Source organism: Peromyscus maniculatus, chromosome 1 (assembly GCF_049852395.1).
Source record: "Peromyscus maniculatus bairdii isolate BWxNUB_F1_BW_parent chromosome 1, HU_Pman_BW_mat_3.1, whole genome shotgun sequence".
In the NCBI taxonomy this organism is placed as follows: domain Eukaryota; kingdom Metazoa; phylum Chordata; class Mammalia; order Rodentia; family Cricetidae; genus Peromyscus; species Peromyscus maniculatus.
Genome location: NC_134852.1, coordinates 157,222,293 through 157,228,292, shown reverse-complemented (window position 1 = coordinate 157,228,292; position 6,000 = coordinate 157,222,293). Strand labels below are relative to the sequence as shown.

Sequence of the window (6,000 nt, the reverse complement as noted above, 5' to 3'; positions counted from 1 at the left end):
CGCCAGGCTCCCCATCACACGTCCACGGGCTCGCGATTGTGAGGCTGGGGTTGGTCACCACCACCACCCCCCGCAAGACCCTCCCGCGCTTGGGGATCTCCGACTCAGATCCTCGCAGCGCCGCTCCGCTCCCTGGAGTAGAGAGAGCGCTCAGGGTTGTCACTTTAAATTCAAGAAGGAGCGGGCGGGCGGGCAGGCGGGCGAGCGCGAGGGAGCGCGCGGCGGGCTCCTGGGAGCGTGCCCGGACTGCGGCGCTGCTCCATTCGGCCGCCGGGCCCCGCGGAGCCCCCGATCTGTGAGGCGCAGCTCCAGCGCGGGGCGGGTGCCTGCGACACTGCAGGGGTGGCGTAGCGGCTGGCGGTCCGGAGCCTGTGCTAGCCAACGGCGGGAGGCCGGCACCGGAGCAGCCGAGCAGAGCCAGAGCCCGGAGTCGGACCCGCGGCCCCAGAGAGGAACCCGGGGTGAGTACGCACCCCAGCCTAACCCCAGAGCGCGGCAGGCACACGCGCCCTGGGCACGGACGGACGCACGCAGTCCCTCTTCTTGCGCCCGGCACCCAGGGCCCCTCACACTCCGTGCGTCTGCACCCCCACGCCGCGCTGGCACACCAACGCGGGACACAGAGCACGCCGGGCGCCCTTCCCCGGCCCAGCCACTCCGCGCACTGCGCATCGCCTGGCGCCGGCTCGCCCGGCCCCCAGTGTGCACACACGCGGTTCACCCCGCTGTTTACACGCCTCCCCTGAGCCCGCACACCGCACACACCCCTCACTTTCACACTCAGCACTTTGTCCTAACTGTCCGCGCCCGGGCCTTACATCCCTTTGCGGGGGGGAGGGTCCCTGGTCAGCCCCCCCGCCCCCACCGAACTTCCAGTCCCCAGATATCCTGAGGGGCGTGAGGATCGGTAGGAACTGTCATCATCGTAGGGAGCGCGTCGCATCTCATCTTCAGGAGGCCTGGGAAGGAAGGCTGCGAAAAGAGCCTAAAGGGACCTTCAGCTTCCTTGAGGCTGTATGTAGACTGGGGCTGAACATGGGGGCAGCAAACTGCACTGTGGGCGAAGGGTCCCTGAGCCTGTCTCTCTGATGGTCACGGTGCTGCTAAGTGACTGTGTCTTCCCTTACAAAAAGTCGGTGAGTCCACATCCGTAGGCAAGACCCTGGGATGGGAAACTTGCACCTGGACTGTCAAGCTGCAGCAGTAGTCCCTCTTATTAGAAACGAGAAAAGGAGACCCACCTAGGTGTTAACACAGCCCACCCAGTAAGGCTGGGACAGTAACAATTACCCCCATCCTCGTAGGGTAATCTGAAATCTTTCTCAAGCAGCCCCCAAGAGTGGTGGCTCCCAGCCTGGGGTCCAAACCTGGCCTCGACCTACTACGTGCTTGTTGGTGACCCTGGACAAGCCACTTCTCACACTGGAGCCTCAGCTGCTGGGCCACCCCTCCCCCCCCCCCATTTCCAGGGCTGCAGGGAGATCTCCGGAGCGAACATGAAGCAAGCCCTTGGTACCATGCTGGCACACAGTAGGTGCCCAGTGTCAGCTGCCACCCACCCCCAGCCAGTCTGTACTGTGGTTTCTGCGGGTGTCTGGGGGATGGCACCAGGACGCGGTTATCTCAGAAAGTGTTGTGGGGGAGGGACGCACTTGCGCACTTGCAAAGGTTTTCAAACCTAAAGGTCCCTGAAGGAACTCACAGCCTGGAAGACTGAGGCTCCCCTAGACCGCCCCTCCCACCCTTCTTTTTACCTGCTGGTGTCAAAGTCGAGATAAAGGAGCCACCACCGGGCTGGCCATGTTCTGAGGACAGTGGGCAAGAAGGAGGTGAGGTGCAGAAAAGAGACCCAGCTCAGGGTCCCTGGTCCTTCACACAGAATTCCTGGAAAGCCATTTCTCTGACAAGCTGAGGAGGGAGCCTCTGCCATGGTCAGATTCCAGCACAGTAGACTGCTGGTGCTTCCCAGCCAGCCATCCCAGTGGCCTGCAAGGCCTGGTCAGCAGTCAGCATGGTGGCCCAGTGCCTAGGCCCAGAGCCATTCCTCACTGATATGGAGCCCAAAGCAGCTATGCTGGGATGTGGGGGACCTCCATCTTCCTCATCTATGAAACAAACGAGGATGCAGTAATTTATTCAGTCACCAGGTCTGGTGGGTACCAGTTATGCGCTAGGCTTCGTTAGTACCCAATGTTGGAAGAAAGTACTGGGGAGAGTACGATTAAGCAGGACTGTGAAGCGCCTCTCAATGAACACTGCTCCATGCCGTGGAGACTGGGACTGACTGTAGGGCTGAGTAGGGAGGGGTGCTCAAGGGGGAGGGTGCACAGAGCTCAGATGAGGGCCTGGAGCAACCCCAGCTGCCCCCTGCTGTGCATCCAAAGTGGCAGCTCTGGCCACTGGCTGCCCTGGCCTTCAAATGCCTCGTCAGCAGCCTAGCCCTTGCCAAAGCCGCAACCTCCGGGCTGCCAAGAGAAACCCACTGGTGTTGCCTGAGGTGAGATGGAGCCAAGGGTCTCTCGGGTCGTGACTTAAGCCATTAAGAAGGGCACTTGCTGCAGAGGCCGACCTGGGACATTGTCAGCTCCCTGTGCAGTGGCTGGGCCATGTTGGACCCACTTACCACCCTCTTTGAGCCTCTCCATGCTCCTCCGCCAAGCAGGGATTATAACAAGATCTGCCCAGAGTATTTGGGGGGCACGGGGAAGGAAGTCCTGGGGAGGGATTTGTCGCTGCTGAAGCAGAAGCGACACCCACTTGCTGGCTTTGGGCAAGGCGTTTAACCTCTCTGAGCTTATTCCAAGTCTAGCTTATGAATAAGGATGTTTCCAGCAGGTTCTGAAAGTGAGTGGCAGGTGGGAGGGGCCAGGTCTGAACCCAGGAGCATGAGACTCTATATATCATCATTGTCAGAACACCTGCCGTCACTGGGCAGGGAGTGCAGTGCAGTTCAGACCCACTGCACTCTTCCACTGTTCAAGGAAGGTAGGAAATGCCCCCTCCCTACCCCTCCCTCCCCCTCCCTTCCTCTCTTCCAGCATCCAGGTAGAACCAAGGACCTCACACATACTAGACAAGCACTCTACCACTGACCTACACACCTAGCACCCCCCCTTTTTTTCTGAACTTTTTTGTTTGCTTGTTTGTTTGTTTTCAAGACAGGGTTTCTCCGTGTAGTTTTGGTGCCTGTCCTGGATCTCACTCTGTAGACCAGGCTAGCCTGGAACTCACAGAGATCCTCCTGGCTCTGCCTTCTGAGTGCTGGGATTAAAGGCGTGCACTACCACCGCCCAGCCTGAATTTCATTTTTAAATGAAAATTTCTCAGTTTAAAAAAAAAAAACAAAAACAAACATATTTTGAAGCTGGGTGGTGGTGGCATATACCTTTAATCCCAGCACAGAGGCAGAGGCAGGTGGGTGTCTGAGTTTGAGGCCAGCCTGGTCTACAGAGTGAGTTCCAAAACAGCCAGAGCTACATAGTGAGACCCTGTATTGAAAAACATAGGCTTGGGCGATAGCTCCGTTAGTAAAATGTTTGCAAGAATTAATAAAGACGATTTTAATCTCCAGCGCCTACATAAAAAGTCAGCACTAGGGGGGCAGAGACAGGCAGTTCCTGGGACTGACATGCCACACAGCCTAGCCTAATCCTCAAGCCCCAGGCCAGTAAGAGACCCTCTCCCAAAAAGCAAATTGGACAGCTCCCAAGGAAGGAAGCCTGAGGTTGACCTCTGACCTCCATACTTACGCACACACATATTCCCATCCACACACAATCATGTGTACACACATGCAAAATGGAATTTAGGGGCTGGAGAGATGGCTCAGAGACTAAGAGCACTGGCTGCTCTTCCCTAGGATCAGGGTTCGATTTGCAGCACCCACATGATGGCTCACAACTGCCCATAACTCCAGTTCCAGGGGATCTGAGGTCCCCTTCTGGCCTCTGTGGATATCAGGCACACACAATACACAGACATGCGATAAAGCAAAACATCCCATACACACACACACACACACACACACACACACACACACACACACACACACAGAGCGTACAATTCATTTTAATTTAAACAAAACACATGGGCAGATCGACACACTGCTCCCATGATAGTTCTGCACAGACTGGGAGCCAGGGGCGCTTTCTGTGCCTTGGCCAGGCCAATAACAGCTAATATTTGCCAAGCCACCCCATTCTTCACCTCTCATTCCACCCTCCTGTCACCCTCCCAGGGTGATCATGACTTTGAACTTCTTCCTGCCTCCACCTCCTGAGTGCTAGGACCACAGGTGTATACTACCATACCCAGTTTTATTCAGTGCTGGAGAGCCAAACCCAGGTCTTCTTGCATGCTAAGCAAGCCCTCTACCAACAGATCTACATTCCAAGTCCAGTCATGAACCCCTTTTATGGATGATACTACTGAGGCTCAGAGACAGACTAAGAAAATTGTCTAAAGCCATGCATCGGTGAAGGGGCTCATCTGAAATTCAGAGCTGACTACAACCCTGGGGTTTCGGCTGATCGATCCTCTGCAGGATCTTGCACATTCCCTATTTCTTCCTCCCTCTACTTAGGCAGATGTGCCCTGACTTCAAGCTCTTTGTGGCAGGGCGAAGCTGGGAGCTCTATCTGGGGGGTATGCTGAGTGGTCATTGATCCCTTCGCAGATAGCACGGTTCCCATGGCAATTGTGGAGTCTGAGCTGGGCAGCACTGGTTGACCCCTAGCCCCCACATACACACACATACAAAAGCCAGAGGCTTGATACCCTCTGAGGTTCTGCTGGTACCACACACGCTGTAGCATGTGTCATGCTTTGCTTAGGCTTCCTTTCTCGTTGCCAGCCTGTGCCAGATGTGCCGCAGAGGCATTATCAGAATCGCAGCCACTCTGTTGCAGACTGGAATACATGTGTTCACACACTGTGTTTAGTGGTGTCCAAAGCCACTTCTGCTGGGGCCTAGAGGGTCCCAGACTTCTGCTGCAAGCCATTTGGAACTTACAGTTTTTAGACAACTTTTTGGAAAGCCTGTGCTTATCTTCAGTAAGACATAGTGGTTAGGAGCTCCGAGCCAAGCAGCCTAGGTTGAGCACTTCGTAGCTATGTGGCACATCAACTCCACAGCACTCTGGTCTACAGAGCAGATAGGATTCTAGTGCCCATTTCAATGCCACGTCAAGAGGGTTAAATAAGGTCGTATATGCATAGATGTTTACAACTGTGCTTGGTGCTTAGATCTGCCCAGGGAGGCTGGCTGTTATTATTATCTCAAGCCTAGGGCTCACTCAAGCCAAGATGGGTGAAGTCTTTTTGTCTTAGCACTGCCTCCCATCACCATGACAACTCTTATCTCATCAACTCGGGAGCAACATCAGGAAACCAGAAGCCAGCTACAAACCAACATCTGCCCTGCATCACAAGATTGCATACCCTAGGACCCTTGACTCCAAAGACACAGGCTGGAGAGAATCTCCCCCCCCCGTCCCCCCCCCAAAAATGCCTAAAGTTCCATCTTCACTCTCTCACTGAACCCTGATCCCGGAAAAAGCCTACAGAATGCTTGGAAGGGTTGGTGAGCCAAGGCCCTATGTGCCTGAATTGTGTGGCCATCTTTGTGTGTGTGAATTGATTACACTTAAAAGTCAACACACTAGACGTGGGTGTGTGCTTGAAGACCCAATTATTCCACAGGCTAAACAAGGCACCAACAGAGCCGAGCAGTTCAAAGACAACCAGTGCACCGCAGTTAGACCCTGTCTCAAAATTAGTGAGTGCTGGAGATGTAGCTCGGTGGTGGAGGGCTTGTATGCTTGAAGTCCTGGGTTCAATCCTTAACATCAAATAAAACTTAGTGTAGTGGCACACATCTGTAACCCCAGAACTCAGGAGGTGAAGACAAGGAAGGTCAAGGTCATTTTCAGCTACATATGGTGTTTGAGTCAAGCCTGGCTTGTGAGACTGTCTCAACAAAAAGTTAGTTAATAAATTGTT

The 6,000-nt window shown here is 54.8% G+C and overlaps 1 protein-coding gene across 2 annotated transcripts in view; it reads left to right on the top strand.

The window, feature by feature from the left end:
• The first annotated feature begins 200 nt into the window (after nt 1-200).
• Nucleotides 201-6,000, top strand: part of Syt12 (synaptotagmin 12) — a 29,353-nt gene continuing 23,553 nt past the window's right edge. The window contains exon 1 of one of the 2 annotated variants that reach the window (XM_006980556.3): nt 201-461. The gene's annotated coding sequence lies outside the window, so the exon portion shown is untranslated. Of the gene's footprint in view, nt 462-2,965; nt 2,986-6,000 lie in introns of those variants that run through there. The other variant, XM_076556851.1, reaches the window with a different exon arrangement.